The sequence below is a fragment of the Mustela putorius genome, unplaced genomic scaffold (assembly GCF_011764305.1).
Source record: "Mustela putorius furo isolate JIRA1106 unplaced genomic scaffold, ASM1176430v1.1 tig00003914_pilon_pilon_pilon, whole genome shotgun sequence".
NCBI classification, from domain to species: domain Eukaryota; kingdom Metazoa; phylum Chordata; class Mammalia; order Carnivora; family Mustelidae; genus Mustela; species Mustela putorius.
The window spans coordinates 639,598-653,967 of record NW_025422061.1 but is presented as its reverse complement, the minus strand read 5'-3'; the positions used below and the strand labels follow the sequence as shown (position 1 = coordinate 653,967).

Here is a 14,370-nt window from a genome sequence, read left to right as displayed (position 1 = left end):
GTTGCTCCAATTTTCTTTAGTACAACAATAATAAACTTACAATTTTTTTTAGTCTTAGTTTTAGTCCATGGTCAGCGGGGTCTGTCGGCTGCAGCTCCCATCTCTGGGGGTCATCCTTACTCTCGGCTCATTTGACATGACCCGCATGAACCCAGGCCCTAATGCCTTCTACTTTTACTGCTGTGGGGGTGGTTAGGATAACAGTAAATGGTCCCTTCCAACAAGGCTCCAAGTTCCCCACTTGATAGTGACGTATCCAGATCAAGACCCTGGGATGTGGTTCCACCACTCTCTCTGTCCCAGTGTGGGCAGTTTGGATCCCTGTGTGAGTTCTTTTTAAGACAGACTGTAATGCCTGCAGTGACTGGAGTATAGAATGATCAGTCATTTCTGCTAGGACAACCTCCTGTACCCGAGGACAGAGCGAGGGGGGGTCCTCCCAAACATTATTTTGAATGGGGTCACCTTTTTTAAATAGGGTGTACATCACACCCTGAGGAGAGCAAAAGGAAGGAGATCCATCCATCCACCGCCAGGCTCCAGAATTAACTTTGTCAAGATCTCTTTGAGAGTCTGGTTCATTCTTTCTCCTTGCTCAGAACTCTGAGGCCAGTAGGCACACTGTAGTTTCCAATTAGTGCCCACGGCCTTGGCCATCTGTAGAGTCTTGGTGAATGCAATCAGCTTCGCTTTTCTGCTGAGGTCCTGTGTGGCAGGGCTGTCGTCCAGAGTCCCTGCTCAGGAGAAACCATTGCAGCCCCTGAATACCTCTTTCCACTGGCCATGTAAGTACTCCCTTCTGTGAACAGAGTCATTTCTGCATCCGGGAGGGGAGTGTCTCTGAGATCCGGCCTTATTCCCATCACTTGGGTTAGGACCTTCCCACAGTTGTGTGGGTGGTCAGCCAGCACCTCTGGTAGCAACGTGGCTGGATTTAGCACCTCGGGGGGGCAGGAAGATCACTTTTGGTTTGTTGAGGAGGAGGGCCTGATACCCCGTCACTCAGGCATTTGTTATCTACCGGTCTGGTGGAGTCTGGAGAAGGCCCTTGATAACGTGGGTGGTGGTCAATATGAGATTTTGACCCAGAGTCAATTTGCATGCATCCTTGACCAGGAGAGCCGTGGCAGCAATTATGCAGAAGCAAGGGGGGGAACCCAGCTGCTACTGGATCTAGTTTCTTGCTAAGATAGGCCACTGGCCTTCACCAAGGCCCCAGAGTCTGAGTCAAAACTCCTTTAGTCAGCCCTGCCTTTCCATCCACATACAAGTGGAAGGGCTTGGTAACATCTGGGATGACCAATGCTGGGGCACTCAGTAAGGCTCTTTGTAATTCCCAAAATGCTCCTTCTGCCTCAGCTGTCCACACTCTACCATAATGAGTCCTCCCTTAGCCAGTTCATAGAGAGGTTGTGCCATCTCCATGAAGGTGGCATCCACAGCCTGCAGTAGCCCACCATCCCAAGAAACTCCCTCTTGGAGATCAAAGCCTACAGCACCTGGTATTCCCAGGCAGTCTTCCATCCAAGTACTAACCAGGCCCGACCCTGCTTAGCTTCCAGGATCAGATGATATCGGATGTGTACAGGGTGGTATGGCCGTAGACAATCATAGGGTTCTTACCCGATATTCTCAGATGAGTGTACGCGACACCCTGTGTAACATGGAACCATCCTCCCCTTGCTGGAGGAAGCTGAACTTTCTCATACCCTACTGTTACCTTAATCTGCCCAGGCTTGGTTAGCTACCATATCTCTCTTGTTCACAGTTACGTTGGCCCCCGGCCTTCTTGGGCTACTGATGCCTTGTGGTCATATCCATTCTGTACAAAGGAGGAGGTAGTGGAAGGTTTCTAAGTGCTTGGAACAGAATGATGTTTCAGACAGATGGACATGTCGTTCAAAAACGCAGAGGCTGAAGAGAGCCAGCATATTCAGGAACGTGCCAGCAGCTGCACATATATCAATCAGGACAGGTCCCTGGCAGCTTCTGATGCCCAAGATTTGAAGCCTCGACTCCCGAGCTCCTCCCATGGGCCCTTGTGTGACCCATCAAGTCCAGACACCAGAGAAGAGGGACGGGCAGCTCATGGAGCTTCAGAGAGTTTTCTTCCCCTTGGAAGATGGCTTCCTAGACTCAAAGTGGACCGTCAGACTCTCGTTTTTTTCTAGGTTTGAAAGCCAACACAGAGGTGCTGATCAGAGTCCAAATTCATTGCACAGAATTTCCCCTGTTCCATCTCCAGATTCTGGGTGGAGGGAACATGCCTCAATATTATGAAAACCATCTATGAAAAGCCTACATATAATATCATTCTCAATGGAGAAAAATTGAGAGCTTTTCTCTTAAGATCAGGAACATGTCATCATGTCATGGATGCCCACACTCCCCAATTTTGTTCGGCATAGTATTAGAAATCCTAGCTTCAGCAATAAGACAACAAAAAGAAATAAAAGGTATACAAATGGGCAAAGAATTAGTTAAACTCTCTGTCTTCATAGATGACATGATATTTTGTGTGGAGAACCCAAAATACTTCACCCCCAAATTCTTAGAACTTACACAAAAATTTAGCAACATGGCAAGGTACAAAATCAATGCACAGAAATCTTTTGCATTTCTATACACTAACAGTGTGACTGAAAAAAGAGTAATTAAGGAATCAATTCCTTTTACAATAGCATGAAAAGTCATAAGATACTTAAGAATAAACCTAAGTAGAAGGGGCAAGATGGTGGAGAAGTAGGAAATGCTGTTTCAACTGGTTCCATAAAGTGAGCTGATTATCTACCAGAACACTCTGAACACCCATTAAATCAGCCTGAGATGTAAGATTATACAATTTTGGGTCTCTAGGGGAAGAATACTCTAATGGTGAGGTAAAGCAGAGTTTTCAATCATGGGACTGATATTGGAGGATAAACAAAATGGGGAGGAAGCCTCCAGAAATAACCCTTTGGAATGAAATACATCAGTGCCCGAGTGCCCTGCGATTGAGGACAAGCATTAACCTGGAATCTAGTTAAAAGCACTCAAAAGGAGCAAAACATCTTAAGGGGTTACTGGTGGTCATGGGGATGGGCTTAAGCCCATGGACCCAGGATGGCCAACGCCTGGGACCACAGATAACAGAAAGACTGAGGTGAAGCTTCCAGGCTGTGGTCTCTGAACTGCCAGTGCTCAAGTGAGAAAATCTAGGTGGACACCAGACAATGCTCTCTTGAACCACAGCCTTTTGTGCTCTACAGGCACACTTTGTGACCTCATGGATGCCCACACTCCCCAATTTTGAGCTCCACACCCTCCCCTGAGAGAGGTACATGCAGGTGCTAGGCAGTGGTCTCTAGGACCAGCCTAGAGTCTAAACACTCCCAGTCACAGTGGGGCTAGAAAATCTCAGCGTGCTATCTCTGGGTGTGAAAATCTAATCATGCTATGTCTGTTTGGGATATTTCAGGAAGTCTGGAACTGTCTAGACAGCAACCCAGCAAAGGCAGCCACTGGAAGTGAACTCACTGTACCAATACTGAGGTTTTAGTAGCACTGGGGTACAGAGACAAGGCAGAGCTCCTGCAACCCTTAAGACAGTGGCTGGGGATATGCCCTGCTGGTGTGAGGTGGCAGGGGGTAGTCTGTGTGATCTGGACCACCCAGAGGGGAGCAGACTGAGGCTTCTCTCTTAGATGGAGGTCTGGGTGAAGTTTGCTTTCCTCTAAATCTCCAAAGAACCACCAAAAGCCACCAAATAGAAAACAAAACAAAACAAACAAACAAACAAACAACAACAAAAACCCTTCAGAGAACAAAATCCTGAAATACCGGCTTCCACAGAGCCCCACCCATTCATAAGGGGCAGGAAGACTCAACCCAAGTAGGACTGCTTGAAAAACAACTCTGCAGGCCCCTTCTCCAGAAAGAGAGCCAAAACAAAACAAAACAAAACTCAGAAGACAACCACCACAGTGTCCCCATAAAACTGGAAAACCCCAATATCAGGGGAAAAATATATTAAGCTCCCAGTATTGCCCTAAAGCATGTATATATTTCATGGATCGTACTTTTATTTTTAACTCAATCCCAATATTGTACTTTTTAATATTTTTTAAAATTTCTAACCTATTTACCATCCACAACAGGAGGTTAAATATAATAAATTTCATAATAACTTTTTAACTTGAACTCTTTTAATACACATACATGTGTTTTTCTCTTGCTTTTCTATTTTTTTGTAATAGTCATATAGAGATAAACTTCAAGATAATATTTCCCCAGTCAATATTACCCCTATATATAAACCAGTTTTAATCCCCCTTTATCTTGTGAAGGTAAAGTCTTTTAACAAAGATAGCAATATAGCAAGATATATCCGGAAAGAATCAAATTAAGCATCCTCACCCACACTGAGGATTTATAATAACCCTCCCATTTTTTCTGTCAGTGTTTTTGTGTATTTGTTTTTGTTCTAGTATTATATAAATCTTATTCTTGGGGTTCATTTTGGTTGGGTTCTTTTTTTCTTGTCATTTACTTTTGTTGGTCTTTATCTTTTTTTTATGCCTTTATATGCCTTTTTTGTTCATATGTCATTCCAGTAAAAATTACCCCAGAATTTTTCCAAAAGCTGGAACAACCAATCCTATAATTTGTATGGAAACAGAGAAGATCCGAATTGCTAAGGAAATGTTGAAAAAGAAAAACAAAACTGGAAACATCACGTTGCCTTATTTCAAGCTTTACTACAAAGCTCTAATCACCAAGAAATCATGGTAGTGGCACAAGAACAGACACATAGACCAGTGGAACAGAGTAGAGACCCCAGATATAGGCCCTAAAATCTGGTCTGATAATCATCAACAAAGCAGGAAAAAATATACAATGGGAAAAAGTTAGTCTCTTTAATAAATGGTTCTGGGACAATTGGACAGCATTGTGTAGAAGAATGAAACTGAGACATGCTCTAACACCATACACAAAGGTAAACTAAAAATGGACAAAAAAGCTCAATGTGAGGTAGGAATCCATCAGAATCATAGAGGAGAACATGCACAGTAACGTCCTTGACATTGACCACGGCAACTTCTTTCAAAATATGTCTCCAAAGGCAAAGGAAACAAAAGTGAAAATGATCTTTTGGGACTTCATCAAGATCAAATGCTTCTGCACAGCAAAGAAAACAGTCAACAAACAAAGAGGTAACCCACAGAATGGGAGAAGATATTCACAAATGACATTACAGACAAAGGGCTGATATACAAGATCTATAAAAAAACTTCTCAAACTCAACACACACAAAATAGATGATCATGTCAAAAAGTGGGCAGAAGACATGAACAGACACTTCTCCAATGAAGACATACAAATTGTTAACAGACACCTGAAAAAATTTATAAGTTCCTCATCACTGGCCACCAGGGAGATTGAAATAAAAACTGCATTGAGATACCACCTTACAGCAGCTAGAATGGCTAACATTAACAAGACAGGAAGCAACGTGTGTTGGAGGGGATGTGAAGAAAGGGGAACACTCTTACACAGTTGATGGGAATGCAAGTTGGTGCAGCCACTTTGGAAAACAGTGTGGAGATTTCCTAAGAAACTAAAAATAGAGCTACCCAAAGATCCTGCAATCGCACTACTGGGTATTTTCCCTAAAGATACAGATGTAGTGAAAAGAAGGGTCATCTGTGCCCCGATATACATAACAGCAATGGCTACAGTCACCAAACTGTGGAAAGAACCAAAATACCCTCAACTGATGAATGGATAATGATGATATGGTATATACATACATACATACATATGTACATACATACATACTGTGGAGTATTATGTTTCTGTCAGAAAGATGAATACCCAAATTTTGTATCAACATGGATGGGACTGGAAGAGATTATGCTAAATAAAATAAGCCAAGCAGAGAAAGTCAATTATCATATGGTTTAGCTTATTAGTGGAGCATAAGGAATAACACTGAGGACTTGGGGAGATGGAGAGGAGAATAGAGTTGGGGGAAATTGGAGGCAGACTTGACCCATGAGAGTCTGTGAACTCTGAGAAACTGACGGTTTTGGAGGGGAAGAGGGTGGGAGTTTGTGAGACTGGTTGTGGGTATTATGAAGGGCATATATTGCATGGAGCAGTGGGTATGGTGCACAAACAATGAATTCTGTAACTCTGAAAAGAAATAACGATTTTTAAGAAAAAAATAGAAATATCAAATCATTCAAAAAATAAATAAGCAAATAAAATGTTTGCAAATATTGAAAAAAGAATAAACATAAGTAAAGAGGTAAAATATCTACACTCTAGAAACTACAGAACATTTATGTAAGAAATTGAGGAAGAAACAAAGTTATGGAAATATATTCCATGCTCATGGATTGGAAGAATAAACATTGTGAAAATATCTATGCTACCTAGAATTATCTACACTTTAAATAAAATACCTATCAAAATACCTACTGACTTTTATCACAGAGCTGGAAAAGCAATCCAAAAATTTGTATGGAATCATAAAACCCTCTGAAAAGTCAGAGGAATATTGAAAAATAAAAATATAGTTTGGGGGACATCGCATTGCCTGACTTCAAACTACTTTACAAAGTTTTGGTCATCAAGGCAGCATGGTATAGACTCAAGAACACATATACATCAATGGAACAGAATAGAGAACCCAGAAAGAGACCCTCAACTCTATGGTTAACTAATCTTCTACAAATCAGGAAACAATACCAAAGAAGAGACAGTCTTTTCAATTAAAAAAAAAATTGGACAGCCATTTGCAGAATAATGAAACTGATCCATTCTCTTACACCATAGACAGAGATAAACTCAAAATGGATGAAATACCTCAATGTGAGAAAGGAATCAATTGAAGTCTTATGGGAGAACATAAAGAGTAACTCTTCAACATTGGCCACAATAACTTCTTTCAAGACATGTCTCTTGGGGTGCCTGGGTGGCTCAATCAGTTAAGTGTCTGTCTTGGCTCAGGTTATGATCCCAGTGTCATGGGATCTAGTCCTTCATCAGGCTCATTGTAAGCAGAAAGCTTACTTCTACCTCTGCCTGCTCTACCTGCCTCTCCCACTAGTTATATTCTCTCTCTCTCTCTCTCTCTCTTTCTCTCTCTCTCTGTCTGACAGGTAAGTTCTTAAAAAATGTCTCTAAAGGGAAGGGAAGTGAAAACAAAAATGTAATTTTAGGAATTCATCAAGATAAAAAGAAAGCTTTTCACATCAAAGGAAATAGGTAACAAAACTAAGAGGCAATCCATGAAATGGAGGAAGATATTTATGAGTGACATTATAGATAAAGAGTTGGTATCTAGGGGAGGAGTCAAGATGCTGGAGAATTAGAAGGCTGAGACTACTTCAGCTAGCAGGCAATCAGCTAGATAGCTTATCTAAAGATTGCAAACACCTACAAATCCAACGGCAGATCGAAGAGAAAAAGAACAGGAATTCTAGAAACAGAAAATCAACCACTTTCTGAAAGGTAGGACTGGCGGAAAAGTGAATCCAAGGCGATGGGAAGATAGACCTTGGGGGGAGGGGCAGCTCCCGGCAAGTGGCGGAGCAACGGAGCACAAAATTGGGACTTTTAAAAGTCTTTTCCACTGAGGGACATCACTCCAGAGGCTAAACCAGTGTGAAGTCCACACAGGGTCATCGTGGTCTCAGGTCCTGCAGGGTCACAGAAGGATCGGGGGTGACTGAGTGTCACAGAGCTTACTGGTTTTAGAACGGGGAAGCGGCTACAGAGACAGAGCCGAGGAGTGAGCTCCCAGCTCCGTGTTACCTTGAATTGTTCACAGGCTTGCTGAGCTCGGAGCATAGCTGGAAGCCATGGAGACGGGAGTAATTGGGTGCTGTTCTCTTAGGGCGCACTGAGGACTGGGGCCCCGGGCTCTCAGCTTCCCCAGACTGGAGACCAGGAGGCCGTCATTTTCATTCCCGTCCTCTGGAAATCTATGGAAAGCACTCAGGGAACAAAAGCTCCTGAAAGCAACCCCGAGAGGCTTACTCAGCATGGCCCCTGGTAAGGGCGGTGCAATTCTGCCTGGGGCAAAGACATTTGAGAATCATTACAACAGGCCTCTTCCCCAGAAGATAAACAAGAAATCCAGCCAGGACCAAGTTCACCTACCAAGGAGTACAGTTTCAATACAAGGAGAGCAGTGGATTTCCAGAGGAGGAGAAAGCAAAGCATGGAACTCATGGCTTTCTCCCCGTGATTCTTTAGTCTTGTAGTTAATTTAATTTTTTTTCTTTTTGAATTATTTTTCTCTTTTTCTGCTAATTTCTTTTAACTTTTACCCTTTTCTTTTTTAACGATTTTAACTAGTTTATCTAATATATATATATATATATATATATATATATATATATATTTCTTTATATACTTTTATACTTTTTCTTTATTCATTTTCTTTGAAGTCTTATGGGAGAACATAAAGAGTAACTCTTCAACATTGGCCACAATAACTTCTTTCAAGACATGTCTCTTGGGGTGCCTGGGTGGCTCAATCAGTTAAGTGTCTGTCTTGGCTCAGGTTATGATCCCAGTGTCATGGGATCTAGTCCTTCATCAGGCTCATTGTAAGCAGAAAGCTTACTTCTACCTCTGCCTGCTCTACCTGCCTCTCTCACTAGTTATATTCTCTCTCTCTCTCTCTCTCTCTTTCTCTTTCTCTGTCTGACAGGTAAGTTCATAAAAAAATGTCTCTAAAGGGAAGGGAAGTGAAAACAAAAATGTAATTTTAGGAATTCATCAAGATAAAAAGAAAGCTTTTCACATCAAAGGAAATAGGTAACTAGATTTTTTTCTTTTTCTTTTTTTTCTGTCTTTTTTTTGTCTGAACCTCTTTTTATCCCCTTTCTCCGCCCCCCCCCCATGATTTGGAGTCTCTTCTGATTTGGTTAGAGGATATTTTCCTGGGGTTGTTGCCACCCTTTTGGTATTTTACGTGCTCCTTCATATACTCTTATCTGGATAAAATGACAAGGCAGAAAAATTCACCACAAAAAAAAAAAAAAAAGATCAAGAGGCAGTATTGAATGCTAGGGACCTAATCAATACAGACATTGGTAATATGTCAGATCTAGAGTTCAGAATGATGATTCTCAAGGTTCTAGCCAGGCTCGAAAAGGCATGGAAGATATTAGAGAAATGCTCTCAGGAGATATAAAAGCCCATCCTAGAGAAATAAAGGAACTAAAATCTAACCAAGTTGAAATAAAAAAAAAAGCTATTAATGAGGTGCAATAAAAAATGGAGGCTATCACATCTGGGATAAATGAGGCATAAGAAATAATTAGCGATATAGAATACCAAATGACAGAGAATAAATAAGCTGAGCAAAAGAGGGACAAACAGCTACTGGACCATGAGGGGAGAATTCGAGAGATAAGTGACACCATAAGATGAAACAACATTAGAAAAATTGGGATTCTAGAAGAAGAAGAGAGAGAGGGGAGCAGAAGGTATACTGGAGAAAATTACTGGAGAGAATTTCCCCAATATGGCAAAGGGAACAAGCATCAAAATCCACGAGGTGCAGAGAATGCCCCTCAAAATCAATAAGAATAGGTCCACACCCCATCACCTAATAGTAAAATTTATAAATCTTAGTTACAAAGAGAAAATCCTGAAAGAAGCCCGGGAAAAGAAGTCTGTAACATACAATGGTAAAAATATTAGATTGGCAGCTGACTTATCCACAGAGACCTGGCAGGCCAGAAAGAGCTGGCATGATATATTTAGAGCACTAAAGGAGAAAAAGATGCAGCCAAGAATACTATATCCAGCTAGGCTACCATTGAAAATAGAAGGAGAGATTAAAAGCTTCCAGGACAAACAAAAACTGAAAGAATTTGCAAACACCAAACCAGCTCTACAGGAAATATTGAAAGGGGTCCTCTAAGAAAAGAGAGAGCCTACAAGTGGTAGATCAGAAAGGAACAGAGACAATATACAGTAACAGTCACCTTACAGGCAATACAATGGCACAAATTTCATCTCTCTCAATAGTTACCCTGAATGTGAATGCCCCCAATAAAAAGACACAGGGTATCAGAATGGATAAGAAAACAAAACCCATCTATATGTTGCCTACAAGAAACTCATTTTAAACCCAAAGACACCTCCAGACCCTTAGGGGAGGGGTCTGGTAAGGGGGTGGAAAAGAATTTACCATGCTAACGGACATCAGAAGAAACCAGGAGTTGAAATCCTTATATCAAATCAATTAGATTTTAAGCCAAAGACTATAATAAGAGATGAGGAAGGACACTATATCATACTCAAAGGGTCTGTCCAACAAGATGATCTAACAATTTTAAATATCTATACCCCCAACGTGGGAGCAGCCAACTATATAAACCAATTAATAACAAAATCAAAGAAACACATCAACAATAGTACAATAATAATAGGGGACTTTAACACTCCCCTCACGGAAATGGACAGATTGTCCAAGCAAAAGATCAACAAGGAAATAAAGGACTTAATTGACACACTGGACCAGATGGACATCACAGATATATTCAGAACATTTCATCCCAAAGCAACAAAATACACATTCTTCTCTAGTGCACATGGAATATTCTCCAGAATAGATCACATCCTCGGTCCTAAATCAGGCCTCAACTGGTATCAAAAGATTGGGATCTTTCCCTGCATACTTTCAGACCACAATGATCTGAAGCTAGAACTCAGTCACAAGAGGAAATTTGGAAAGAACCCAAATACATGGAGACTAAACAGCATCCTTCTAAAGAATGAGTGGTTCAACCAGGAAATTAAAGAAAAATTGAAAAAATACATGGAAACATATGATAATGAAAACACAATGGTTCAAAATCTGTGGGATACCACAAAGGCAGTCCTGAGAGGAAAATATATAGTGGTTCAAGCGTTTCTCAAGAAACAAGAAAGGTCACAGGTACACATCCTAAACCTACACCTAAAGGAGCTGGATAAAGAACAAGAAAGAAGCCCTAAACCCAGCAGGAGAAGAGAAATCATAAAGTCAGAGCAGAAATCAATGAAATAGAAACCAAAAATCAATAGAGCAAATCAACGAAACTGGGAGCATGTTCTTTGAAAGAATTGATAAGACTGACAAACCCCTGGCCAGACTTATCAAAAAGAAAAGATAAAGGACCCAAATAAATAAAATCATGAATGAAAGAGGAGAGATCACAACTAACACCAAAGAAATACAAACAATTATAAGAACATACTATGAGCAACTCTACGCCAACAAATTTGACAACCTGGAAGAAATGGATGCATGCCTAGAAACAAATAAACGACCACAACTGAAGCAGGAAGAAATAGAAAGCCTGAACAGACCCATTACCAGTACGGAGATTGAAACAGTCATCAAAAATCTCCAAACAAACAAAAGCCCAGGACCAGACGGCTTCCCAGGGGAATTGTACCAAACATTTAAAGAAGAACTAATTCCTATTCTCCTGAAACTATTCCAAAAAATAGAAATGGAAGGAAAACTTTCTAATTCATTTTATGAGGCCAGCATCACCTTGATCCCAAAACCAGACAAGGATCCATCAAAAAAGCGAACTAGAAATCAACATCCTTGATGAACACAGATGCGAAAATTCTCACCAAAATCCTAGCCAATAGGATTCAACAGTACATTAAAAGGATCATTCACCACGACCAAGTGGGATTTATTCCAGGGCTGCAAGGTTGGTTCAACATCCATAAATCAATCCATATGATACAACACATCAATAAAAGAAAGAACAAGAACCATATGATACTCTCAATAGATGCTGAGAAATCTTTTGACAAAGTACAGCATCCCATCCTGATCAAAACTCTTCAGAGTGTAGGGATAGAGGGCACATACCTCAATATTATCAAAGCCATCTATGAAAAACCCACCGCAAATATCATTCTCAATGGAGAAAAACTGAAAGCATTTCTGCTAAGGTCAGGAACACAGCAGGAATGTCCATTATCACCACTGCTATTCAACATAGTACTAGAAGTCCGAGCCTCAGCAATAAGTCAACAAAAGGAAATTAAAGGCATCCAAATCAGCAAAGAAGAAGTCAAACTATCATTCTTTTTTTTTTTTTTTTTTTTTTATAATTTTTTATTTTTATAAACATATATTTTTATCCCCAGGGGTACAGGTCTGTGAATCACCAGGTTTACACACTTCACAGCACTCACCAAATCACATACCCTCCCCAATGTCCATAATCCCACCCCCTTCTCCCAAACCCCCTCCCCCCGGCAACCCTCAGTTTGTTTTGTGAGATTAAGAGTCACTTATGGTTTGTCTCCCTCCCAATCCCATCTTGTTTCATTTATTCTTCTTCTACCCACTTAAGCCTCCATGTTGCATCACCACTTCTTCCTCATATCAGGGAGATCATATGATAGTTGTCTTTCTCTGCTTGACTTATTTCGCTAAGCATGATACGCTCTAGTTCCATCCATGTTGTTGCAAATGGCAAGATTTCATTTCTTTTGATGGCTGCATAGTATTCCATTGTGTATATATACCACATCTTCTTGATCCATTCATCTGTTGATGGACATCTAGGTTCTTTCCATAGTTTGGCTATTGTGGACATTGCTGCTATAAACATTCGGGTGCATGTGTCCCTTTGGATCACTACATTTGTATCTTTAGGGTAAATACCCAGTAGTGCAATTGCTGGGTCATAGGGCAGTTCTATTTTCAACATTTTGAGGAACCTCCATGCTGTTTTCCAGAGTGGCTGCACCAGCTTGCATTCCCACCAACAGTGTAGGAGGGTTCCCCTTTCTCCCGCATCCTCGCCAGCATCTGTCATTTCCTGACTTGTTGATTTTAGCCATTCTGACTGGTGTGAGGTGATATCTCATTGTGGTTTTTTGATTTGTATTTCCCTGATGCCGAGTGATATGGAGCACTTTTTCATGTGTCTGTTGGCCATCTGGATGTCTTCTTTGCAGAAATGTCTGTTCATGTCTTCTGCCCATTTCTTGATTGGATTATTTGTTCTTTGGGTGTTGAGTTTGCTAAGTTCTTTATAGATTCTGGACACTAGTCCTTTATCTGATATGTCGTTTGCAAATATCTTCTCTCCCATTCTGTCAGTTGTCTTTTGATTTTGTTAACTGTTTCCTTTTGCTGTGCAAAAGCTTTTGATCTTGATGAAATCCCAGTAGTTCATTTTTTTTTTTCCCTTGCTTCCCTTGCTTTTTGCGTTGTTCCTAGGAAGATGTTGCTGCGGCAGAGGTCGAAGAGGTTGCTGCCCGTGTTCTCCTCAAGGATTTTGATGGATTCCTTTCGTACATTGAGGTCCTTCATCCATTTTGAGTCTATTTTTGTGTGTGGTGTAAGGAAATGGTCCAATTTCATTTTTCTGCATGTGGCTGTCCAATTTTCCCAGCACCATTTATTGAAAAGGCTGTCTTTTTTTCCATTGGACATTCTTTCCTGCTTTGTCGAAGATTAGTTGACCATAGATTTGAGGGTCTATTTCTGGGCTCTCTATTCTGTTCCATTGATCTATGTGTCTGTTTTTGTGCCAGTACCATGCTGTCTTGATGATGACAGCTTTGTAATAGAGCTTGAAGTCCGGAATTGTGATGCCACCAACGTTGGCTTTCTTTTTCAATATCCCTTTGGCTATTCGAGGTCTTTTCTGGGTTCCATATAAATTTTAGAATTATTTGTTCCATTTCTTTGAAAAAGATGGATGGTACTTTGATAGGAATTGCATTAAATGTGTAGATTGCTTTAGGTAGCATAGACATTTTCACAATATTTATTCTTCCAATCCAGGAGCATGGAACATTTTTCCATTTCTTTGTGTCTTCCTCAATTTCTTTCATGAGTACTTTATAGTTTTCTGAGTATAGATTCTGTGTCTCTTTGGTTAGGTTTATTCCTAGGTATCTTATGGTTTTGGATGCAATTGTAAATGGGATTGACTCCTTAATATCTCTTTCTTCTGTCTTGCTGTTGGTGTAGAGAAATGCAACTGATTTCTGTGCATTGATTTTATATCCTGACACTTTACTGAATTCCTGTATAAGTTCTAGCAGTTTTGGAGTGCATTCTTTTGGGTTTTCCACATATAGTATCATATCATCTGCGAAGAGTGATAATTTGACTTCTTCTTTGCCGATTTGGATGCCTTTAATTTCCTTTTGTTGTCTGATTGCTGAGGCTAGGACAAACTATCATTCTTTGAAGAAGATATGATACTATATGTGTAAAACCCAAAAGATTCCACTCCAAAACTTCTAAAACTTGTACAGGAATTCAGTAAAGTGTTAGGATATAAAATCAATGCAAAGAAATCAGTTGCATTTCTCTACAGCAACAAGACAGAA

General features: G+C 40.5%; 1 pseudogene; it reads right to left on the bottom strand.

The window, feature by feature from the left end:
- Positions 1-1,487: 1,487 nt before the first annotated feature.
- Positions 1,488-1,606, bottom strand: LOC123388872 (annotated as a pseudogene).
- Positions 1,607-14,370: the final 12,764 nt, after the last annotated feature.